This window comes from Heterocephalus glaber, unplaced genomic scaffold (assembly GCF_053883595.1).
Source record: "Heterocephalus glaber isolate CG9 unplaced genomic scaffold, H.glaber_assembly_v1.0 deba00001509, whole genome shotgun sequence".
NCBI classification, from domain to species: domain Eukaryota; kingdom Metazoa; phylum Chordata; class Mammalia; order Rodentia; family Bathyergidae; genus Heterocephalus; species Heterocephalus glaber.
Window position 1 is genome coordinate 29,942,580 of NW_028258325.1, and position 24,662 is coordinate 29,967,241.

General features: G+C 34.7%; 1 long non-coding RNA gene across 3 annotated transcripts in view; it reads left to right on the forward strand.

The window, feature by feature from the left end:
• Positions 1-1,042: 1,042 nt before the first annotated feature.
• LOC110346287 (uncharacterized) overlaps positions 1,043-24,662 on the forward strand; it is a 29,343-nt gene continuing 5,723 nt past the window's right edge. Inside the window, exons 1-3 of one of the 3 annotated variants that reach the window (XR_015441330.1) lie at positions 1,043-1,725; positions 10,448-10,634; positions 16,005-16,105. This is a non-coding gene — a long non-coding RNA (uncharacterized LOC110346287). Of the gene's footprint in view, positions 1,794-10,447; positions 10,635-16,004; positions 16,106-24,662 lie in introns of all 3 variants that reach the window. The other 2 variants (XR_015441329.1, XR_002390224.2) reach the window with 2 other exon arrangements.

Below are 24,662 nucleotides of genomic sequence, written 5' to 3' on the forward strand. Positions count from 1 at the left end.
TGAATACCAGAATGTAAGACCATGGTGGGCACATCTGTTGTCCATATAGCACCACAAATACTCACTTCTAATGGTTGCAATTATATTCCCAGACACTTCAAATCTGTATATATGACACTGGATCCAACCTATATATATATAAAACACAGTAAAAATGATATCTGTAAATGAGGGGAAATTGTATATAATCTGGAAAGTGAAATTAAAGCTATTATTCAAAAAAAATGTGAAACCCAGATACAGATTTTGAGACCTCTTCAGAAGCTCTGAGAGTTTATGGTCATGACAGCCCTTTAGACTTCTGTGGGAATATTATTTTATCCCTCTGGGCTTCAGTTTTTTATATAGAAAATATGGAAAATATAAACACCTACCTCAATGGGTGGTTATGAGTACTAAATTCATTAAATTATGTGCTCTCTGTAAACCATTTAAAATATTTCCAGTAGTACAGGAAGCACTGTATAAGTATTTGTTAAAATTAAATTTAATATAACTTAGAAAATAATAAACATTTACTTGTATATTAGTAAACTAGGTTAACAGTGCAAAATTCCAAGCCCTGTGGATGGAAAATGAGTGAGAACGGTACCCTTGGGGAGCTCAGGAACTGGTGCAGAAGGAGATATTAACAAAGAATCATAATAAGGTATGATAAGTGGCCAGTGCAGTGGGCTCTGGAGGAGCCTTGGAAATAGCTAATTTTGCCTGAAGAGAACAGGGAAGGACTTTCTGAGGAGATGACATTTGAGATGTTTAGAAGGACATTGCCTGGGGGAGAAAGTGGTATTCCAGTACAGAATTTATATATTCACACACAGGAAAAAACAGTCCACCAAAAGTCATTTTTACTGAGAGAATATGTAAACTTTCAAAGAAGGTATCTGAGCCATAAATGAGGGAAACATCATGTTGAAAGTTAGAAATATACTCGACTGCAATTACCAGAAAATTTCAATTGGCTAGCTTAATCTTTCTCACACCAAAATAAGTATGGAGATAGACAGTTGAGCTCTGGTGTTATGGTTCAGTGACATCAGGAAAGGCATCTGCAAGTGGTCAGACAGACCCTGCACAGTGCAAGGGGCTGCCAGTTACATTGGCAGCAAAGTAACAACAGTCTTACCCTCCATTCCTTGATGCCAGACCTTATTTTTGCATCACCATCATTATTAGCATGCAGGAAAGGATCCTCAGACTATGAGGTGGTTGCTGCATTGCCAGGAAAGAGAGCAAATGGAATAGAAAGGCAAATGCAGTAAAGTGATAGCTCCTAATATCAAAAGGATCTTGTCATTCAAAAGAGATGCCCTTCACTGGGTTTATCCAAACACCTCAGCTATAGCAGAAATTGGGGGGACGTAGGGTGGGGAGACTTAGCATTAGCTTTCCACAAGATAAAAGAGAAGGAGGGAGGAAGTGAGAGGGAGAGGGAGAGATAATGGGTTTGATTGCTGACATCTCTTGCTATACAACACTCTTTACTCATTTGGAAGAAATTGCCTAACATTTTGACTTTGCGATTTCCATTGAACATACTGTTATGAGACAGTGACCTACACCTACTTATTATATTTCCTTCTACTCACTCTGCAGTCTGGGCACCAGTCAAGTTAGACTTCCTTCTGTCTCTCGAACATTTCTGTACTTTTTTACCTCAGCATCTGTGTCTTGCTTTTCCTTCTGCCTGCAAACCTATTTTCTCTTCTTTCTCCCTTCCCTAAGGTAAGTCTTCCCCATTTAGCAGTCTCAATTTAAACATCATATCTTCAGAAGATTCTTACAATGTCCAGGTGAGTATCATTATTCATGTTGCATCTATCTAGATTTTAAGATGTATCTGTGAAGGAATTCTGCACTTTGCTTGCCTGTCAGTATTAGTAATGAAAATTTGACTTTTAGGATTTATTGCATCATTTTCAAATTCAGTATCTTTGTCTAAATGCAATCTTGTATAACCCATTCCAGTCTCTCTAACAATTTATGAATTTATTTTTTGTTCATTAGTCATGCATTACTTTTCTTTGATGTGATATTTATTTTCTGAATGTTTTTACAAATAATATTTCAATGAGGTAAAATCCACATATTAGCCTTAGAATTGCCATATGTCAGTATCTAAATATGAACTTGTCATTTCGGGAGGAAGAAATTAAGCCACTGTAACCTTCAAGAACAAATATCAATAAGTTATTAGCGTTATTATCTAAAATTTTTGTGGCATCTTATTAATTGTATATCTAATACATAATACAAAATAAAGATAAAATTTAAAGCTATTCTTATTATAAAGCTAAGAAAATGAATGGCATATGCTGTCAGTTAAGATCTTTTCTAAGTGCAAATTTTGTCTTTTACTAATTTGCTAGGTTTCATTTTATCATGACTTCCTCTGTCTTTAAAAAATCAAGATGGTTAGAATATTTCATGGAATTTTTTTTCAATGGAGAATTCTGCTCTGTGACTCTGTTCTACTTTTCAGAGATACAAAATACCCTTTATATCTTCATTGCCACAGATGTTAGCTTTGTTGTAATGCAATTAAACATGAAACAATTAAATGATGCATAAAGAACATTAATGTCAGATTAGACTCTCAAACTCATTAGCAGACAGCACAATGATTTGCCCAAGAGAGAATATTTTTGAAGAAGTAAAATAGTCAATGTACTTTCCACATTTTTCCTATCTCATTTTAGAAGCAAACAGGATAATACTTTATTTGCTTCAGTAAACATGTTTCCAGAAATCAAAGCAAAGGAATCTCATCAACACCAAGTTTTGGTCAAACTCATTAACTAATTTTAGAAGAATCTCCAAGCTTATGGTACATCATGCTGTGAAAACTAGTCAAGTGGTAAAGGAAAGCATACAATTAGGCTTGTTTCTCATTGGCCTGTACACTAGGGAATGGAGAGACATAATCACTGGTCTTAAACACCTAGGGATGTACTTGCACAGGTAAACAGCATCTTTGCATTCTATTCAAGATTATATCAAGCTAGGGACAAAAGTCAAAAGAAAAAAGTAAATAAGATTAAGAACAAGGCACTTAGGAATTTAGAATACACAACTTCTTTTAGTAGACAGTTTCTCCTTTGGGATACCCATCTAGTTTCCATTAAAATGTGGACAAAAGAATCAAACTTGAATTTCATCTTAAACTCTGCTACAATAAAATTCTGATTTCCCAAGTACTTACTGAGCCTCATTACTTCTTCTATTGATTAGGATATCTTCCCAAAGACTAACATGAAGTGTGATTGAAAAGTACCATGTGTGTTTAAATTTTAAAAAAATTATTACAATAAAAAAATTACAAAAAGGAACATTGCTATTATTAATCCCTGTGATACATTGCCCCTTGTTTCAAACATGCCTGTCTCGTTGTTCTCACCACTTTCTGAAGCAGTTCTGGAAGTCTTCTTTCATGAATGCTATTAGTTGCACTGTTACGGCTTCCTTGAAGTCTGGAATTGATTCAAAACATTAACGTTTTATAGTCATTTTTATTTTGAGGAAGGAACAGAAGTCACATGGTGCCAGATCTAGTGAATAAGGTGGATAAGGACACATTGTACCATTTTTTAGTAGCCTGCCTTTCCTTGGATGGCTCTCAGTAGCAGCCTTCACCGTATTTTGGATCACACTTCGTAAATATGTTCACACAAAAGGATTTCCATAACTGGTTCAGGAAGTGGCAAAAATGATGAAATAACTGTATTTGAAGTGAGGGAGAGTTTTTTGAGGGATATTGTTTTTTTTATTCTAATAAAGTTATTTAAACATTCACCTTAATTTCCAATCATCCCTTATACACTTTATGATTCTTCACATAATGTAAAAGCTCTTTAACAAACTTTAAAACATGTGTCTTAGTTTTTGATTACTGGTTAGATAGATCATTTTCAATACAATTTTAAATTTACGTGATTCCAGGCAAACTCCCAAATTGTATAAAAATTAGATGAATTTTAAAAATAATGTTTGCCCAATATACAGCATCTGAAATTATGAACTGGGGAGTCCCACTCTCAGCAGTATCTTCTTTGCCTTGTATATAACTATTATATTTGTGTCTCCATTCTGATGATGAGAAAACAATTAAAATTAAGTCAAAAGTGTTGCCTTTTACTTTCTATCTCAGAATTGTATGTAAGTGATTTTTTCCCCATTAAGTCTATTGGTACAATTTAGGTATAAAATACATTTACATCCATTGTTGGGATCTTGTACCATTACCTGAGTATCTTGGTTCTTATTTTTTTCCCCTTCCCCTGCCCTCCCTTCACCCCTCCACCCTTCCCTATTTGCAAAGATTTTATTTCCATCTTTTTCCTTTTCTCTTATTTTTTCTTTTCCCTTCTTTCCTTTCTTCTACCCCTCCCACTTCCCCTGCTCCTTTAGACCTTTACTTCCTATCACATAATATCAATTATACATTTTAAAAATTAAAATATCAAGACCTAGGAGACATTACCACAGATTTTATAGAATTTAAAAGGATATAGAAAGCATATTTCAAAAATCTGTTTTGAAATAAATTTGACAACTTCAAAGAAGTACCTTGGAAGACAAATTAATGATACTAACTCTGGAGGACATATAAAATTTGAATAGCACCTATTAAAGAAAGTATATTCCTAGCATGAAAACCTACCTATATGACAACAACAGGCTCATATACATTTTAACTGATAAATTATATCAAACATTTAAAGCAGAAAAAAAAGGAACATGGGCCGGGGATTTAGCTCAGTGGTTATGCCACCTGCCTTCCAAGTGCAAGGACCCGAGTTCGATCCCTGGTACCAACACAAAAAAAAGGAACACTTCTCCCCTCATTTTAGGAAATCAACATTGTGCTAATCCTAAAACTGGATAAAGATAATAGAAGAAAAAAGTATGAACATAGATAGAAATTTCTTTAACAAAACAAACTATTAGAAGTCAGATCTGGCAGTATATAGAAAGTGGTTTTGTTATAGGGATGGTAGTGTTGGTTCACCATTAGAAGATTCACCCCCATAAGTCATCATTTTAACAGAGGAAAGGAAAAAGCCATATGATCCTGCCACTAGTTGGAGAAAAAGTATTGGACTAAATTCCACAGCTGCTCATGGTAAAATCTATCAGGAGACTAGAAGTAGAACAGAAACTTCTCAACAGATTAAAGACATGTACTCCATACTTCCAGCGAGAACACCTTACATGAATGGAGAAGATACAATGCTTTCTCATTAAGGTGGGGAACAAGGACAGATATGCATACTCTTCATCTGTCCATTAAACTTTGAAACATAGGCCCAAACCAAAATAGTCTGGCAATAAAATGACACTACTACGATAGGATTGGCAAGGCAGAAGCAAAATCTTTATATGGAGATGAAATGATCATCTACAGAGAAAATACTAAGAAATCTCTAGGAGCCCTTAGAACTTGTACTTGAATTTAGCAGGATTAGAAAACACAAGGTAGATATAAAAATTCAGGTCTATGCATACTTGCTATAAATGAAGAATTGGATATTGAAATTTAAAAGTTATGTAGGAGTACAAAGGACCTAGAAAAGTTAAAAAGAAAAAAATAGTGTTGGAAGACCTTTTGTACCTAATTTTAAGACTTCTTCTAAAGCTACAGTAATCTAGGCAGTGTTGGTGTAAGGAAAGACATATAGATCATTGGAATAAAACAGAGAATCTAGAAATAGAACCACACATATATAGTCCACTGAGTTTTGAAAGACTGTTTAACATTAGCATTTTATAGACTATAAACTCAATTCAAGAGCCGAGGAAAAGATAGTGTTTTCAGCAAATGGCACTAGAACACCTGGTATCCATATATAAAAAATTAACCTCAACCCTTTATTTCCATACTTAAAAATAACTTGAAAGGATCTATGAACCTAAATATGAAAGCCTAAAACTATAAAACTTTAAGAAGAAATTATAAGGGAAAATGTTTATGAATTTAGGGTAGGCAAGAACTACCTAGGATACAAAAAACATGATGTATAAAAGAAAAAAATTGATAAATGAGATTCCATCAAAATTTAGAACTTTAAATGATATCATTAAAATGAAAAATAGTCCTTAAACCGACCATATTTACAATGCATATAACCTATGACCAGAATATATAAAGAACTCTTACAGCTAATTAATAGGCAACCCAATTAAAAAGTAGATACAAGAAGATGATAAATAGCCAGTATAGCACAAGGAAAGGTGTGCAACTCTAGAATCAGAAAGATACTAATCAGTACAATAATAAGATTGAATTATACACTCATTAGGGAGATGAAGTTAAAAGTTTTAAAAACCTTGTCGTGACTTTTTCTTTTTGTTGGATTCTCCCCCTTTACATTTATTTTGTCACACCCGATGGATTCATTCTGCTGCGCTTCCTGGGATTGTGATCCTCATTGTCTTTTCCTAGGATATTGTCTAAAATTTTTTGGAGTGCTGGTTTGGTATTCATGAAGTTCCTAAGGTGTTCTTTATCATGAAAGTGTCTTATTTCTCCATCAATCTTGAAAGATAGTTTTGCAGGGTACATCAATCTGGGTTGGAGGCTGTTTTCCTTTAGGGCTTGAAATACATCCCTCCAAGCTCTTCTTGCCTTGAGGGTTTGCATTGAGAAGTCTGCTGGGATTCTGATGGGCTTTCCTTTGTATGTGATTTGTTTCTTTTCTCTCACTGCTTGTAGAATTTTGTTCTTCTGTTGGATTTCTGGAATCCTAGCTATTATATGCCTATGTGTAGATTTTTTTTTGATTAAGGCTAGCTGGGGTCCTATATGCCTCATTTATCTGTATATCAAGTTCTTTTCCCCTCCTTGGGAAGTTTTCTGCCATTATTTCTGTGAAGAGATTTTTTATGTCACCTTCACTCTCTCCTGTTTCTTCATTGAGCCCAATCAGTCTTATGTTATTCTTCTTTGCATCATCTAGCAGCTGCTGGATTGATTTCTCATGTTCCCTTACAATTTTGAAGCATTTTTTTATTTTCCTGGTCACTAATTGCAATCTTATCTTTTATATCTGAAATTCTGTCCTTACATTGGTTCATTCTGCTGCATAGACTTTCGATGGAGTTTTTAATCTCCTTGAAATCTGTTTGCATCTGTTTTATGGATTCCATTTGTTTCCTATGTTGGGATTCCATCATGTTTCTCAGATCCTCTATTTTTTTATCTGTGTCCTCTCTAGATTTATTAATCATGTCTTGCACTATGAGCAAAATCTTTGCTGTTATCGGAGAAATTATTTCTGATTTCATTTTTTCCCAGATCCTCTTTTGTTGGCAGTTCAAGGAGTCCATGTAGTTGCAGATCGTTTCATCTCATTTCCCTTCAGGGATACTGTAGATGATCTGGAAGTCTGTTTTTGAGGCTTGTTGACATGTCTTCTCATTTCCACCGGGGAGTAAGGGGTGCTTCTGGCGCCCACACGGTTCACCATCTCTGTCCTAGGAGCATGGAATGGAGGTGAGGGAGCCCCCTCCCAGTTGCTGGGACTGGCTCACCTTCTCTGCTCCAGGAGCATGGAATGGCAGTGGGGGAGCCTCCTCCCAGGTGCTGGGGCTGGCTTACCTTCTCTGCCCCAGGAGCGTGGGAAAGTTATTAAGATATACTGACAAGGTATCAAATTCATCATGAACCACCATTTGTACCATAGAAATTTTCTGAGATGTCTCCTTTACCCTCACAATTTCTTTTGTTGATTAATCTCTACTATTTGGAGTCTTCCTTGTGCTTATTGATCATGTGGTCTCTTCTGGCTTCGGTTCCTCACTTGAATAACACATCTGTTGGGGCTTGTTTTCTTATGAGAATGATCAAATAGAGAAAAAGAAAAATAAATAGAGGGGGAAAATTTATGGAACAATAAAGTCTTTAACTTTCAAGAAATAATATAAAATTGGAGGGGTTAGCCCTGAATGTGCAATAGTAAAAGTAACTCATAGTAGCAGAGAAGGTGTAGCACATGTGGATATATGCTGGGAAGTGGTAATCTATGGACATACTTTTCCAACTGTTTCTATTTTCTCAATGGAATAGTAAGAAAGTTCATCCATTGACCAGGAAAGTAGTGAAGTTGCTGGAAAGCAGTAGAGAAGTTAGGTTGTAAAAAAGACATTATGAAAGGTGAAAGGAGAAGTAAAATAGTTATCTAAGAGAATAAAAAAGTGAATAAACTACAGATTCCTAAGAACAGTGTTGAATATGTTTTCCAGCCACATTCAGGTTTATGGAAACAGGTATTGAGAGTTAGATTTTACCAATATCAGTGTAGTGAAACATGCACAAGGAAGCAAGAGAAAAGAAAGTTCAAGATCTAAGTAGCTACAAAGCTTAATTGCCTTAATGTGCACATATTATAGAGCTCTTACTATATATTAATTCATATGTGACTTTCTTTAATCTGTCTTCCCCTGCTAGAACTCTTTGAGAACAGGAAACAGATTTTACTCATCTTTGTAACCTTAGTATCGAGCGCAGATTTTTGCAATATATTTCTTGATTGAGTGAATGAATACAATAATCTCCCTTCTCTTTCATTGTATGTTTCTTGGCTAGAAATAAACCCTTATTATTACATTCAAATCTTTATTATCTCATCTCCAAATCACCTTTTAGTTTTTTGTTTATTTTGTAGTGCTGGAGATCAAACCCTATGCTTTGCACATACTGGGTAAACTCATTGCCACTGAGCTACAATCATACGACCAAAATCATATTGTAGTAAAAGAAAGAAAGTATCCAAATCCATCATAAGCATATTTCAGAAAACAGGAGAATTCTCCAGAAGCACATCTCCCAAAGGGCCTAATCAACTTCTGCTTTTATGCCATTGTAAGAATTCGATGACTTGGCTGCTTTGAGCTGCAATGGATGCTAGGAAAACAGTTTTTATATGTAGCTTTGAATATGTAGATCTGTGAGTCAATTCTTAATGCCTGCTTTGTTTTTCGATTCTGTACCCCGTCATCTCAGGTAACTTTATAGTGTGGTAGACATTGCATTTAAAAATTATACAGCCTTCAGGTGATAATATTTTCCTTAAAAGATGATTTATCATTGCTTAAGGGCAGGCTTTTTGCTTAAGAGTAGGCTTTAAAGTGAGTAGATCTTTTCAAATCAAACTGATTTCAAACTTGGGCTTTAGTCTCTGTGAGGTTTAATTTATTTTTGGTTTGTTCTGAATTGTTCAACTTAGCTATTCAGAGTCTCCACTGAAAACTTTGGATGTTTACAAATTTCTATTTTCTTTATTGGATATTTACGTGTAAGTTTTATCTCTCTAACCTTTGTGAGGCTTCAGAAAAACAATCCAGCTTCTCCGCTGCTCAGCTTTGACTCCTTGGGTTGTAGGCTTTTGACCTGTTCTACTTAGAGTCAGAAAATGCCTCACCAGGAAAAGCAATGCCAAATGTGGAGCTCAGTTCTCTTTATGCTTCTTCCATCTAGAATTTTTTTCCCTATACAAGTCCTGGTTGCCTTGTTACTCCTCAACTTCAAATTGATCCCCTTAAGAATGTTGCAAACATTACTAATATACTTAGACCTTTAGTTGCTTCTTTCTCCTTATCCCCTTGGACCAAACACTTAAAAATAGACAAAATTTTTCAGGGGAAATTGTGGCAAAGCATCGAGTTCATGTCAATGCTTGCTCCTTTCTTCTCAAGTCTTAGGTTCTTACATTTTGGGCTAACTAGGTAACATTACCATTCTTTCAGACATTTTTCAAAAAAAATGTATTCAGCTTTTCCAGTTGCTTTGGGCTGATTCAAACTAAAGAAAAATATCAATGAGAATCCATTATTTCACATAAATATTCTATATATAAACATTAAAATGTAGATGATACAATATGTGTATACACGCCATTTTATTCTATCACTTTATTTGCACAATGTGCTATTGCATTTTTATTTTTATTGTTATATGAAAAAAATGACTCGGGTTGACGGTAAATTTTACTAGATGTAAATGAGAGGGCGAATGTAGAACCAGTAATTATTTTCTCCCTAAATATTTGGGGTCAATGATGATAACAACTTGTTTGTAAAAGTAACATTTATTGTTTGCAATAGGTCACATGGCATCCAAGAGTTTTACAATACTTTAAAGTTTCCTGGTAACGCTACAAAACACTCTAATTAAATAGATGCCAAATGAATAGATGTAGAGACAACCATTACTTGTCAAAGTTTAGAGAACAGTTGTGAAGTAACCTTCCCAAATGGGCACAGCAAATTAAAATAATGAAATGTAATCAATGGGGCTTTACCTTTTCTGGAAATATTGTAGGGAACGAAATGAACCCTAAATCCCAGAAAAATGTGTTTCTAAAAGACAGATTTCAAGCCCTGATAAAGAAGCAAAAGTAAATATTTGGTCAAGTTGATATGATAATCCCTAAGTTTTCCCTTTTTCTAGACACAAAGAAATCACTGGGACACATGAAATGAGACGCTGAAATCCCATCCCCAGTGCCCTGGAATCACACTTGGTGTGCCACAGACAGCCACTCGGAAACATGGCGGCTCTTGGACGGGCTACTGCTTGCTCTCATGATTACCCTAACATACTTCCTCTGAAAATAACCTGTGAAACAATGTTTGAGGTAAAATTTCTAACATAAAATGGTAGGGAAAAGGATTAATAATAGGATAGATGGAAGTAAAAGGAAAACATCAGTATTTGTAACCTACAGCACTAAAATTCTAGCACTTAACTATTCTCTCAATTTTCCAAGCTCTGCTTCTATTAACAAGTATATATAGTTCCTTCCTTGAAAGTAAACCACAGCAAAAAAGTAGACAATCAAGTTGTCAATATCAATTACAAATATGATAATTCCTATGTAAAAAACCAACATCCCTAAAGACAATTTCTTAGAACTAACATGAAAGTTCAAGATGGCTAAGTACAATGTTAATGTGTAAAAGTAGTAATTTTCTTATACTCTTGTAATAGCTAATTAGTAATTGTAGCTTTAATATGTTACTAGTGGTAGCAATAAAAATAAAAAATCTGATTAATAACTAATTAGTAATTGTAGCTTTAAATATATTATTAGTGAGAGCAATAAAAATAAAAATATGATTAATAACCTAACAAAAATATGATGAATTAAATAGGAAACTTTCAAGTACATACAAGGTCCTTAGACAAATGAAAAGATACACTGCATTCATTCATGAATCAGAAGATTCAATATTATAAGAGTGGCTATTGCTCCTCAATATCAAATTAAGTTTAATGGAGTACCAGACATTATTCCAGTTATGAACAGAATTTCATGAAGCTATCCTGAATTGCTACTGTAAAGTGCTAAAAATCAGTCAATTTCAAAGAAGAAAAGGCATGTGTTCTCTGAAATATCAAGACACATTTTCAATTTACAATGATTAAACCAGCATGGCATTGCTTCAGGAGATAGTTAAAAATACTAATTTAAACAGAACAGACAGGCCCCAAATGGATCACAATTATTAAAATTGAGTGGTTGACAGAGGTACATTATTGGCAATGAAAATAGGATTCACAGTTCCAACATGATGGTAGAACAACTGGCCATGTGGATGGAAAATGATAAACTGGGAAAAATGGATGCAAACTGGTCACCCCATACACAAAATAATTCCAGAAAAATGAAAGACCTAAAGAGGTAAAGCAAAATTTCAAACGGTCCTGAAGTACACATACTACAATGGAAATTAATTTGTTAAACAATCACACAAATGATTGATAAAGCTAGCTATATTAAAGTTAAAATATTTTTAAATTAATAAGCAATCAAAAATAAACTATGAGGCATAATGAGCTCATATGAGCTCATAAACTATGAGCCATAAAACATTTTTATCATACAGAATCACAAAAAAATTAACATCTAGAACATATAAAGCACTCCTAAAAGTAAACAAAAAACAAAAACAAAACAAAATTCTATAGAACATAACAGGCTAAGAGATGTGAATTGTCATTTCACGTATGTACAAAAGTATTTCAATATACTCAAATTTATTATGGAAAATTCAAATTAAAAATCATAATACCCATTAGATTGGTAGCACATTAAAATAAATTAGATGACATTATATATAAACACATAGATACACATACAAATGTATTTCACCTTTATAAATATACACGTATATGCATACATATACATATATTTAATCTTATGCCTTCTAACAGACTTATTATAAATATACATAAGCTTTGTATGCAATTTAGGAATACCTATTAAAGTAAAATATGTAAAAAATTAAAGAGTTGTAAATATCAATTACATGTGCACTTATATGTGATTAACATATAATTACCTACATGGAAAAGTACTTATATATTCATAGAAAAATATGCAACAAATTCAGAGTATGAAAATTTCTAAACAAAGGGAAATAATTACAAAAATTTAAGTTAATATTTACCTGAATCCACAAGTTTTTTTTATTAATAAAGAGGCTACAAGTAAAAACAAAAAAAAATTTACATATATTAAGCCTGGATAGAATACACAATAGAGTTTTCTCTACTATTCTCTATATTTTACTATTTGCTTGAAATAATTTCATACATGGAAATGTATTAACTAAAACCATGGATTATAGAACACTTTTAACATACTAATGAAACATTGCATTCCTTTATCTAGCAAAAAATAGGAGGAGGAATATGTAAAAATATTAAGGAATTATACAAAAGTGACTATGTTAGGGGATAGAATTTTAAGGTGAGTTCACATCTTATAATTTATATAATATAGTTTTGGTAAATTTCTATTATAGTATATTCAAATAGCATTAACTATTTCATAGCAAAGTTAAAGAAAAAAACTCCCAAACCATAAAAATCCTCTAATGTTTAACATTATACTACTATATGTGATGCAATTAATGTAGAAGTGTAACTATGCCTGGTTGAATTCATGCAGCCAAGAAAATACTCTAAACCTAAGTTTTAGTCAGCAGGGAAGGGTTTATGACAGTCACTAGAAATAATACAGTACATCTTTGGGAGAGAGAGATAGTGGCTCCTCGGCAGTGTAGTTGGCTCTGATTTTATCTCCTGTCTCCTTCCCTTTAAAGCCCACCTTTACTTTTTCTAACAGGAAAGCCAATAAGCCTGCGTTAATTTGCACGGCCTAGGCAGACTCTAATCAATGCCTAACAAACAACATCTGACAGCTTATTAACATAGAAACCGGGAAATTAATTACCATGCTCTAATTCTGGAAATGGCCTTTAACTAATTTGGTCAATACTTTCTATTTATGAAAGAATTAATTGCTTGAAAACTGATTAATGAAGAGATCCAGCAGGTAGTAATTAAAAGCAAAGCAAATAATGATAAATTCTATGAAAATTAGATGGAAAAAAATCCTGGAAATAGCCAACAAACAGCAGCTTTTCTCCAAAGTTAGCATGTGCTGAGCTGGCCTAGTATTCTGTGTTCTACATAATAATTAAAGAAAAATTCAATGTTAGTGACTTGGTTCTGTAAATTATGTCATGACTGCCTAAGTGATAGCTTTTATTTGATTCTTTGCAAATCAAGGTTAGATGTCAATTAATCTATAATTCAACAGCAGATTTTTTAAGCACCTACAAATCATTAATGTTCTTTGGAAATAAGCCATCATCAGACATTAATTATTACAAAGCATAATTTATTGACAAACTTGGGAAAAGATTCTTACATTAGTCAATTTATTTGATCAAAGATAATTAAATTTATCACTGACCCAGCAACTTAGTTGGTCAAAATGTTAATGACTATCATAGGCTGATCATTCTATTAACTTATTTATAAGTATTCTCACACTTTTGCTGAATTTGGAAATACTCATAATGTAATAAATATGACCTTAGTCAGCAATAGGATATCTGGAATTTCTACCTCTGAGGGGTGGGGGAGCTGAAATTCCTTTGGGAATAGAGGCTAGAATATTTGCCTTAAGGTATTATTTGTATAAGAATTACATAATGCTTTTACAAGGATGATATATCTAGTGAAGTAGCTTGATTGAGGCTGACAGAAATTACAAAGCAGATTAATCATTTCCACTCCTTCCTCCAGTTGCCTTATATGTTGGTCTGTGATTCCACAAAATTAGATTCAAAATATTATTTTCCTTTAGGAACTAAAAATATAGTCAGTCCTGGAGGAAGCCAGTCCTAGAGGAAGACAGACTAGCTGGCCAATCATGACAAGCTTCAAGGACTTGCTGATTCTCTAGTCTGAGAATTCTCCTTTTACTACCCATTTACATAGAGTGCCAAGTTAAAAATAAAATATTCCTATGAGGCAAGTTGAGTCACTTTTGATCATGAGAACCTTTGGATTCAATTTTTAATCTGATGCTTTATTAAAACCAATAAAATGCATATGTCATCAGAAATTACTTCAACTTTAATGTATTTTAAAAATTTGTTATTTAACAAGTGGTGTGGAATGATAGAAAGCACATACTTCAGCAATATCTCCTTCAAAGAAATCAGGTTCATGAGAGAGGCATGACATATCAGTGTCAGACAATTAACTCATAATTCTGTACAGCATATGAATAAATGCCCAAATGAATAGTATTAGACTAGAATTCCACAGACTGTTCCAAGAGATATTGAAAAGGAGTTTATTTTTTAGATGTTCTGATAGTAGATATACTATAAAATTTCTCCTATTCTTAAATATTTTTTCAAATTGTTTTGTCATCTTTAATATTATCAATTATCTACTGCACTAGACAATATGCTAAGATCTTTAGATTCAGTCTGCCATTTTATTCTACAAATGATTTCATGAAATAAGCATTAGTATTATCCTAATTTTATTAGTTGAGAAGGACGAGATTTAAAGAACTAGGATCATGACTGTAGAAGATACTTAGTGCTAGGTATGTAACCAAACTGCTAGACCCCATATCATGGGCTTTAACATGAAAAGCAGGCCAGGATTCTGAAATTCCTAAATATTTTATGCAAAGTAGGCATACTTCCTATTTTTATACCACCAACATGGTTTCCTTCTGTAAAGAAATTTTCATTCTACAATTTGCATTTATTTATTTATTTATTTACTCACTTGTTTTCTATCTATCTTTCTGAACTGTGTCCTTCACAGAGTAACAACCTTTTTCTTTTTTACATATCCAGTGTTGTTCTAAGTTTTGGCGCTCAATGAATAGTTAATGGAAAAAGGAAGGAAGGGAGGGAAAGAAAGGAAGGAAGGAAGGAAGGAAGGAAGGAAGGAAGGAAGGAAGGAAGGAAGGAAAGAAGGAAGGGAGGAAAGAGGAGGGAAGGAAGGGTAGGTGAAAGGGAAGGGGGCAAGAAGGAAAGGAGAGGAAAAAAAGAACTGTAAAGCAAAATTGCACCAGACAGTAAAACAGGTGAGGAAGACTTTAATCAAGGCTATTGCAGTAGGGGAGAAAGGCCAGAATTCACCATGAGTTCAGTTCCACTGTAATAAAATAAAGAGCTAGAGAGGATTTAAAAGCTAGGGTGGGGGAAACATAGGTCATGTCTTCTCAAATTGGCTTTATTGAAAGTAAAAGTAAACTTTATCGTCATGACCTGGATAATTTGACAACTTGGATCAAGGTACCCACTAAAATTGGGCTTCTACCACCTCTATGAGACTGAAAGGTAGGAACATTACCTTCCTTGATAATCACATTTCAAAGAATGTTTCCCAGGTCTCAAGGAAAGACATTCTTGGAGTTTAAAAATGGAAAACACTCTTTAAATAGCTAATATCTGCAAGGGACAGAGAAGGAATTTGCAATTAAAAGTGTTCTACAGAAAATACAATAAGAAAAGGAAAGTCCAGAGCCTAGAATCAGGAAGAAGCATGTCTGAAGTTTAATCAAGCTAAAGGGAACTGACTTTTTTTGAGGTCAGAAAGAAGAAGGACAAAGCAGGAAACGAGGTAGGGGAGAAAGAGAGTGTGGTGCTCAGGAAGTTTTGCTCTTCTCATCTCCTTTCAGAGAACCTGCTGCAGTGAGGATGGCTGGATGTCAACCTCCAACTGGGTTGGGCCGGCAGCATTGTTCCTACACAGAGGCCAGCCCTTCTGCTGTGCCCAACAGTAAGTGAGCAGGTGGGGACATGAGCACTGGGCTATTAGGGAAAAAGCCCCCAAAAGATTTTGATCTTGGTGAGCACAAAAAGGTGCAGGTTAGCATAGGTGGCTACTCAAGTAGACTAAGTTACTCAGGGCTTTGCTTTAAAAAGAATGAGAAATCTGAATAAAGTATTGAGGAGAACAAAAGCAAAAGACACATTAATCTTCAAGAGGCAAATGCCCTCGCAGCTGTCTGACCCATTCCTACAATGAGTGATCAAAGACAATGTGAAAGGGAACAGAGAAAAAATAAAAGAATTTTCTTCAAAAAGAGGTCCTACCTCCTGGCTAACTTCCCAACAAATATAACCAGATTGTGGGGATTATTGTTTTCCAGGTTCTTGGTATACTGAACAAAGAGTTTTATTAGACAGAGGGAAAAGGTAGCAGGGATGTACATGTATGGGAGCTATGAAAGAAGTAGGCTCTACAGGACAAGAGCAGGCTGGTGAACAGACAGCAGCCTGGAGGATAAGGGAAAGGAGATTTTTGTAACCAGAATTTCTGGATTGACTTCTCCCTCATGCAAATAAAACACAAGGATAGATGTCTGATCAAAACCTCACTAAGCCTGGCACCAGATTTAAATCTCTGTGGAAAGACTTACTTGGCCTCCTGCCAGATGTAAATGAAGAACTGAAAATAGCACTTTTCTAATTGGTTCAGTGTATAATGCTCAGGAGCCAGAGTGAGTCTGGATCTTGTGCTCTTCTCGTGTCTCCTGGGTCTCCATGAATTTGACACATTCTGCTCAGTTGCATGACTGGTCTGCCCCCGTCCTAATCTCCTGCCTCACTGCTACCAGTTGCTGCTCTTCCTGACTAAGTCAAAGGCCCTCCCTCCCACCCTCTCCTTCTCCTTCTCCATTATATTCTTCACAGTTTTCTCCTAAAGGAATTTCTTACACACCAAATTTTATCTCCTTAGAATATAAAAACTGGCACAGAAAAAAAATGAATAGGGTCACAAAGAAGGGGAAGGAAAAGGAAACAATGGAAGGAGAAAAGGGAAAAGAAGCAGCAAGAAATGGAAAATGAGAAAATGAGCAACAGTAAGAAAAAGTGAAGAAATGGTATGAAAGCATGTGAGGCCCTGTATTCTACAGGCAGAGTTGGTTGCAGTTTTGGATTCGAAGGTCAGAATTTTGCATTGGCCTCAACTGTTCTTACTATCAGAGACAGTGGAGATACTTTTAAGAGAGAAACACCAAATACACCAATTATAGGTGAACTTTTTGCTTTCTCAGAAATGGGCCTCCATATGTCTGTCTCCAGCAGCCTTGGGAATAACTGAAGCTCAACTCAGTTCCACATAAAAAGACTTGCAAGGCATTTCTCTATGGCAGAGACCTGGTCTCGCAACTCTGTTTTGGACTCTGAGATAGAATTAAAGTTCACCACTTCCAGTTCACCTCACAGTTCAACCTGGTATTTGGCAATGGAAACAAACACTTCTTTTATGGGAACCCCTCCTTTGCACACAGGTGTGTTCTGACTTTCCTGAACCAAGCCAGTGCATCCTAAGAGTACCCTGATGGGAGGAAGGATGGTTTATTCAACTTGATATAAGCACATGGTCAGGACACTTGCATCACAGACCAGAGAGTCTAGGTATTTATTTCACAATTTTTCTACACTAAGAGATACAACAAAAAAAAGTATCTGGCAATACATCCTTCCTAAACACCCATAGCCATACAATTATTTGTGAGGAAGCCACTGAATACAAAATATATCCCTCTCCAAACTACTAAGAAGTATTTTCTGGAAGAATTTAGTTAAAATCAATATTTAGAAGAATATTTTATCTATTGCTACAAATATATAGGTCTATGAAAGTGTCATCCAATTTGTGTTACAAGACACTTGTCTCATTGTTCTTGGTCATAGTCTCATAATATTCTTCAAATTTAACAAATGAATTTTTTTAAGTTTTGAAATTTCAGGAAATTTTAATTAATATTTTCAATGAAAAATTACCTAATCTAATGATTAAGTCTTCTTTTTTTAACTCTGGAGTCAAAAACACTGCAACTGAAATAAGATTTTTTCAAATTTCAGAAGTCCTATTTTAAATCTCGTTTACAAAGAGAGGTCAGAATGCAGTCCCATAATTTTTAATTTTTAAAAATTTGCAAGGTCTAAAGCACACATAAACTCAGGCAGAACAAAATAAACCAGGGTATATAGCTAAGGAGAAGCAGCAACATCATTAGTAACTGTGGAGGTTGGCAAAGCCTTAGGAGGTCTTTGCAGGCTGAGAACATGAACTACAAAGTAACACCAAAGCAGTTAAAGCAAAACACTTTGCAAGAAAAAAGAAAATGAGATGGGAGTGGTGGTGTGCACCTGTGATTCCAGTACTCTGAGAGGCTGAGGCAGAAGGATTGGAAATTTAAGGCTCCAGGGACTTAGCAAGACCTTGCCTTGAAATTAAAAGTTAAAAACAAAATTGAGGGTGTAGCTTAGGATGAAAGCCTTGGATTCAGAAGACAATAGAAGGAAGAACATGAGATGAAGAACAGAGCACATAATTTAACACAAGTACTACAGACATAAAAGTAGAAACTGGAATGTATTTGCCTTTCAGAAATACTTATTAAGAGCCTGCAGTGTTGCAGGGGCTGCTCTAAGCACTTGGCATGCACCTGCAGACAAAAGGTAACAGTGAATCCCACACTGAGTAGTTTTACATGGGGAGGGTGAAACAGGGAGACAAATATTTTTTAAAAAAGAAAAAAGAACAAAGCAAGGAGGCTTCAGTCAAGGTAAAGGACTTGTGACCAGCATGCATGGTAAGTTCATGGTCAACACTTGTAGAGAAGAAATTAGGGAAATTTTTCCAAAACACTAAGGACTGTGGTTTCCAAACTGCAATACCTTGTGGTTTTAAAATGCACCACAATTCCTACATAATGAAATATTTGAATTATCCTTAAAGAGTTGTTTTAAAAAATATTTATCTAATTCATCACCCTCTGGAGTAGGATAAGTGAAATTTAGCAAACAAATATTTAATTAATAAGCATTGTAAAATAGAAAAAGTATTATGTTTATCATTGTGTCTAGGCGGAATACAACTCATTCTCTCCAAACTCTCTTACCATCGTAAAGTCCTGAGACTAATCTTCCTCTAAGTATTGAGGCATCATTAGCATTTGATAGCCACACTGGATACCTTGATTATTATATTCAAGATTTGTGGCTTCATATCACATATATACACATGCAGAAAAAGTCCATTTTGCAAACTCTTAGCAAGATTATTTCTGCTTGGGTTTTGTATCTTACATTTCCAGTTTCATTTCCTTCGCTCTATTTGTAGATTAATGTGTAAGGATCTTTTCCCAGATCATAGCCCATCACTCAAAACAGGGAAATAACAAAGCTGTGATACTTCTAATTTTGGGTCACCTCAGAAGGTAATTAAGTTAGTTTGCAATAATTGTTTAAAGAAGTGAAAATCTGCCACAAATCTCTTCAACAGATAACAGTAACATAGGCTCTGAGTTGGATATTACCTGGACTCATATGTCAGTCACTGTGATCCTAGTCAAGGAAAACTTTAAGAGAGGATTGTTTGTGGAGGCGCAGGGAGAGAGGATATCCTGCCTGCACTTTATAACTTCTGTACCCTTAGTGCTGCCAGTTCCTGGTTCTCCTATATGTTTGTTTTCTTTTAACCTTTCTTCCAATCTTTTTTATTACTTTTTGAATTTTTATTAGTACATATTTGCAGTACATGATTACATTTCTCATGGGAGTTGATACATAAATTTTAAGGATTAAATTTCATCCACATAGACCAATCTGAGAACTAATTCCAACAACATGATTTATTAGCTGTATTTTGGGAGACCCAGTAATATTTCCTTTCCCAGCATCATTTCTCTCATCTGTAAAATGGGCATAATGATACTGGATAATATGGTTATTGTTTTGCTTTATTTTGTACAAATTAACGGATGAAATTAGTTATAATGCATCCACTCTGCTACTCATTCAATAATGATTTATTTCATTTGACCATATTCAGCATTGAATGAACATTTAATAAATCATAGTAATAACTTTTATTACTATTGTTCTAATAGAAAATCATGTTTTAATGTATACCAAGAGCTCAAAGAGCTATGCTAGGAGTAAAAAGGAACCAAAAAATTAGCAGAAGAATATCTTTATTTCAAAAGAAGTAGCCATGCTGATTCATATCTATATCAAAAACAGCGTCCCTTCTTTATGAAGAAACTAAGGCAGGAAGAAGTTGAATGAAATCCCCATGTTCCTACAGAAAATAGAAGAGGTTTTCCTGAAAGCCAGTTCAGTGATTTTTGGGAGGGGAGGTGGCAGGGATATGAAGCAAATACAAGGAAATTATAGACAATTCTAAAAAGAATTACTCAAATGACTTTAAAAATCACACCAGCATATGTGAGAGATAAAAGCCAAAGGAGAACATGTCAATCTGAAATACAGACATGTCTTCTGTACTCCAATAAACTGTTCTCATTATAAACCTAAAGAGCACCCAGCAAATTTAGGTCATTCCAAATAAGAGAAATAAGAGGGATTATTAATAATGTCTGATCAGCTATCGGATTCTGCTCTGCAATCATGCTTGATTTTGTAACCAGAAATTAGTTTACAAAAAGAACCTACCCTATTTTTCTTACTAGAGGAAAGTTTTGCTAAACTTTATCATCTATGTGACTTTATTATAATCTACATCCATAAAAATTATGATAAAATCATTCTGTGTGCATTTTCAAGGAATTACATTATTTCTGTTATCCTTTTTCCAAAAAATGTTGTCTTTCTTATAGAAAAAAATTTCACCTCCTTATCTCTTTCACAAAATGGTCATGGTGAGTCACTAATTCAATGCATCTGTAGTACATCACAGAAATGAAATTTAATCTGAAAAGGTCAGTGAAATCTCTTGTGATGAAAACTTGTCAAAAAGCTATGGATTTGTTTCTGAGACAAAAAACAGACAGCATGGATTTTGCCACTGTGTTAGATGGGTGTTGTGCGTATGATGAGAGGTTGTAAGCTAAGATTTGAGGAGAGACTTCACAGAAAGAGAACAAGATAATTATGTAGAAAATAGGTAGAAGGGGTCAATAATAAAAATATGCAACAATAATATTGAATGCTACCATTTATTGTGAGCTCCCTCATTTCTAAGAACTATATATTATGATTAATGAGTCCAAACCCCATATTGTTAACCACGCTTCTGTAAATCTTGTCACTAATTTTGAACATTAATTATGATATATCAGGTTGGCTGGATTTAGAGACTCCTGGCAGTCCAACAAATCATGGTTCTGAGGGTTTCTATAGGGGTTTCCAGAAATGATTGCCATGTTGGGTAGCAAACTCTAGTGGGGAGATCCACCCTGATTGTGGGTGGCACCATCCAATATGCTTGTAACCCTAATGGAATGAAAGGAAGATATCTGCCTGGGTTTGAAAAGCTCCATCTTACTTCAGCAAGTGAGTGTTTTGTTATTGCCATAGTCTTCTTATATCAGACTTCAGTTTCTTCAGACTTTGAATATGCAGCCACACCAGTGAGATTCCAGTGAGATTCCAGGCTCTCAGTCTCTGATTGGCACTGCAACCTTCATCCTTCTTATTCCATGGCTTCCAGATTCTTCTTTTTCTCCTTCCACTCCTTCTCCTCCTCCACCTCCTTCTTTCTCTCTTTCTCCTCCTTCTCATCTCCCTTCTCTTCCTTTTCCTCATTTTTTTTCTTCCTTCTTTTTAAGGTACTGAAGATTAAACCCAGAGTCTTTGCACTGAGCTACATTCTCAGCTTTTTATTTTTTATTTTGAAATGGGTGCTCATGGGTCATTAAGTTGCCCAGGCTGGGTTTGAGCTAGTGATCATCTGCCTAAGCCTCCTAGAGTGCTGGGATTAAAGTGTATAACACCACACCTGGCTAGATTCTAGCTTTTGGATGGAGAAGTCACTGGATGCTCTGCCTCTCAAGTGCACAAACAGCTGTTGTGGACGCACAGCTCTGATCCTGTTACCCTACCTAATAAATCCCCTTGCATAGATGTGAAGCTAATTTTTCTCCTGAAATCTGTTTTCCACATAGTTTAGACATTCAATAGCCTGGAGATCCACAGGCCAAATAGGAATAGAGTGAGCAGCAGAGATGTTCTGAGAAAGCAGATTAATAGCAGAGACCTGAGGCACTGAATCCACTCCATCTACACAGTCCATTGCTTTGAAGAAACTATATCCAAAACAGCATGGATTTAGCTTAAATTCCCACTAGCTAATTAAATACATATTTAGCAGAAGAGATAAAATTCAACTAAATAAGAACTTGCTTCAGAAAATTTTTCCTATCTTTTCTTTGTTCAAGAACCTCTGTTTCTAAAATGACTTTACCAAGTATCTGAAATCAACTAATATTTATGATAATTCCTTTCATTAAATAATTTCTAGGCCTTATGTTCACCAGCTTTGTGATACTTCTTTTTTCTCCACCCAGACAACTTTCTAGGTTGCTTGTTCCTTGAAAATAACTCTACAGAGATTACAAATAGCTAATTGAACTTTATTATCTTCTGCCTTGGAGTGTGAAAAAAATGCAGTTTATCTGTGATTCAAGGCAATTTTAACCCAACCCAACATATACTTCATTCTATTGGCAGGAAAAGAAAGGACACTCTATAAACTACATTTTTAAAAATTCATTTATCTTTAAATGAAAGACTGTACATTTCTAAAAGTAAAATAATATGCATCTGGGTATTAGCACCAAGTAGAATTTATTTCACTCACCTCACTAATCAAATTTATCACCCATCTCCGGAGGGGAGAACCCCTGATGAAGGGCCTGGAATATTTCTCCACTGTGCTCTCTGCTGGAAATAGAATGGAAGCAGTCTCCCTCTAGAAATGGATGCAACACAATAACCTGTCCTCCCTAACAAGAAGTCCTGGAGTAGGGTGTTTATGTTGTCAAGCAGGCTGTTTGCCATTTCCTGCATGAGATGTTTTCATTTGTATTTCTAATAATCTTTTGCAAATACCATTGCTTGATTAGAATCCTTCCCTCTTTCACCAAAACAAATTTCCCTGTGTCTCTATTTACTCAGAGGGATTTTCATTATTTGGCTCATCAAATGTTGAACCATTGAAATATTACTAATTTAAATTTGTTGGGAAGGCAGATACACAAATTCAAATAGCTGCTGCCCTAGAGATGGAATAGAACCCTTAAGCAGCCAGGTGATCAAAGTCACCATGTCTTCATTCTACAGACAGATTTCAAGGCAATCATAATAACTTATTCAGTCTCCCAGGAAAAAAAAATTATACTCCACCAAAACACCAATGCAGGTATTTTTTTTATAGTTTCTCATTTGTTTTATTCTTTGTTTTTAGAAAAAAATGCAGGTAGATGGATTACTTTAAATTTTTCAGTAATAAAATTCTTGGTTGATGTGTGTAATCAATTATGCTGAAATTTTAAAAAGTGAGGCTTTAAAATAGTTTAATTCCAGGGTTTAATTTTATAAACAGTGCTTTGAAAATTGAATATTTCCTTAGCTGTGGACCAGGAGTGATTCTATTTATATCCCGCTTCATATGAATAATGCTGCAATAAACGTGAGAGTGTGGCTATCTTTATGAGATGTTTACCTCATTTCCTTTGGGCATATGCTCAACAGTAGTGTTGCTGCATAAAACAATATTTCTATTTTTAAGGATCATCTACACTATTTTTCATAGTGGCTGTAAAAATTTGCATTTCCACCAAGAGTGTACAAGATTTCTCTTTTCCCTTTTCTCCTCTCTAACACTTACTATGTATTGTTTTTGACCCTGATTTTTGATGATTGAGTCATTTCCACAGGTGAGAAATGACACTTTATTATGCTTTTAATTTGTATTTCCCTGATGATTAATAACATTATAGACTATTTTCTTATGCTTCTTGGCCATGTGAATGCTTTCTTTTGAAAAATGTCTGTTCAATCCCTTTGTACATTATTAGTCAACTATATGTTTTCATAATGCATTATATCCTTGAAAATTGCTGAAAGTAGATCTCACATGTCCTCATATAAAAACATGGTAAGTATGTGGGGTGGTAGATATGTAATTATATTGGTTCTGTCATCTCACAATATGTACATGTATTAAAACATCACTTTGAAAATAATAAATATATGCAACTTTTATTTATCCTCTCTACCTCAATAGAGTTGAAAAAGTTGTAGACCAACTGTCAGCAAACCCTTTTCTTGAGGGACCAGATAGTAAATATTGCAGACTTTGAGTATCATTAGTCCCCAGTGGGGCTGCTCACCTCTGCTCTGCTGTTTGAGTGACAAAGTAAATACTGACGATGTAATTTTTATATTGCATCTCCTTTAATTTTTGGTTTCCCAAACTTCCCTCTTTAATATATTTCAGTATTTCTATTATTAATAAGAACTCTTTTCAACTTCTGAAGGTTTCATATCACTTACGCAAGCAAAAAGTTTAGTTT